The sequence below is a fragment of the Chaetura pelagica genome, unplaced genomic scaffold, assembly GCF_000747805.2.
Source record: "Chaetura pelagica isolate M959 unplaced genomic scaffold, ChaPel_1.0 scaffold528, whole genome shotgun sequence".
In the NCBI taxonomy this organism is placed as follows: domain Eukaryota; kingdom Metazoa; phylum Chordata; class Aves; order Apodiformes; family Apodidae; genus Chaetura; species Chaetura pelagica.
The window spans coordinates 264119-265804 of record NW_009954306.1 but is presented as its reverse complement, the minus strand read 5'-3'; the positions used below and the strand labels follow the sequence as shown (position 1 = coordinate 265804).

Below are 1686 nucleotides of genomic sequence, written 5' to 3'. Positions count from 1 at the left end.
CACATCTACCACCTGTGATGTGCTGGCACCTGCACCCACCGGCGGCGCAGGAGCCGCCTCCGGAGCCACCCGTGCTTTGCAGAACCAGGCTCCCTTCGTGCTGGGGCGCTGGGATGGGGTGAATGCCAGCGCGGGGCTGGGGAGGGACGGGCAGCGCCGGAGCAGAGGCCTCACGGGTTGTTGTGGTGGCTCCATAAACCAGTCTGGCCCCTCTTGGCCTTTGGCACCTACTTAGCTGTGATGAGGTTTGTGTTTTGGATTACCGACCTGGAGCCTTTATTGCAGGTAATTAAGAGGAAAGGTGGCTTGGAGGAGGAGCTGTCGGGATCTTGGGGAAGCAAAATGCCCCACCTCTACTTTGGCCTTTCCTTTCCTGGCTTTGCTTGGCCCCACTGGTGACAGGCATGGTGAAGTGGTGGCATGGTGCCTCTGGGTCATGGGGTTGTGCTGTGGTCTGTGTCCCAAAAAGCCTTTCCTGGGAGGTCTTCATGGCATTGGGGTCTTTGGTCCCCTACCTGCATGTGTTGGGGTCCCTCGTCCCTGTCTCCATGGCATCAGGGTCCCTGGTTCCCTGCATGCATGTGTTGGGGTCTCCAGTCTCCATCCCTATGGTTTCAGGGTCCTTGGTTCCCTGCCTGAAGGTACTGGGATCCCCTGTCCCATTCCTCATGGCACTGGGGTCCTCAGTCCCTTGCCTGCACATGTTGGTGTCCCCAGTCCCTGTCTCCATGGTGTCAGTGTCCTCTGTCCCCTGCCCACAGGTGCTGGAGTCCCTGGTCCCTGTCCCCATGGCATCAGGGTCCCTGGTCCTCTGCCTGTACATTCTGTGGTCTCTGGTCTCCATCCATGTGGCACTGGGGTCCTCAGTCTCCTGTCCCTGTGGCATTGTGTGTCCTTATCCCCATGGCACTGGGGTTCCCAACCCGCTGCCTACATGTGCCGGAGTTCCCCGGTCCCCATCCCAATGCCATCAAGGTCTTTGGTCCCCTGCTCATGTGCACCAGTGTCCCCATCCCCATGGCAATGGTGTCCCTTGTTCCCTGCCTGTGCATGCTGGGCCCCCTCCTCCTTGTTTCTGTGGCACTGGGGTCCCCATTTCCATCCCTGCTTGTCTGGAGGTCCCTTGTCCAGGGGAGACCCTGGGGACACTGTCCCCACGCCGTCAGGGTCCCCAGTTCCTGATGTGCATGTGCTGGGCTCCCTTGTCCTTGTCCCCATGACACTGGGGTCTTCACTCCCATGCCAGCATGTGCTGGCATCTCTCCTCCCCTTTCCTGTGGCAGTGGGGTCCCTATTCCCCTCCGGCTGGGGGGTCCCCACCGTGTCCCTCACTTCCACGTGTGCACAGAGAGCCTTTCTAACAGGGCCAGCAGCCAAGGGGCCAGCGCCACAGCCCAGGACTGTCCCTGTCCCCTCCTGTCCCCACCGCAGTGGGGGTGAGAGCCAAGCACCCCAAGCCCAGCCCCCCTGGGAACCGCTGCCCTCCCCCCCCCGCCAGCTCTTTCATCTTGCCGCTTTGAGCTCAGTGCAAGAGGGTGCCAGACCATTTCTGAGGATGAAAGAGCTTTTTTTTTTTTATTATTATTATTATTTATTCCTCCTCCCTCCCTCCCTTCCCCCCACCCTTTCTTCCCCGGGCTGAGATCCAAGGGGAGATGAAATGAAACGGGAAGAGGCTGGAGGTGG

The 1686-nt window shown here is 60.1% G+C and overlaps 1 protein-coding gene across 1 annotated transcript in view; it reads left to right on the top strand.

The window, feature by feature from the left end:
- Positions 1 to 1686, top strand: part of DGUOK (deoxyguanosine kinase) — a 26423-nt gene that overhangs the window by 14044 nt on the left and 10693 nt on the right. The gene's annotated exons all lie outside the window — the stretch shown is intronic.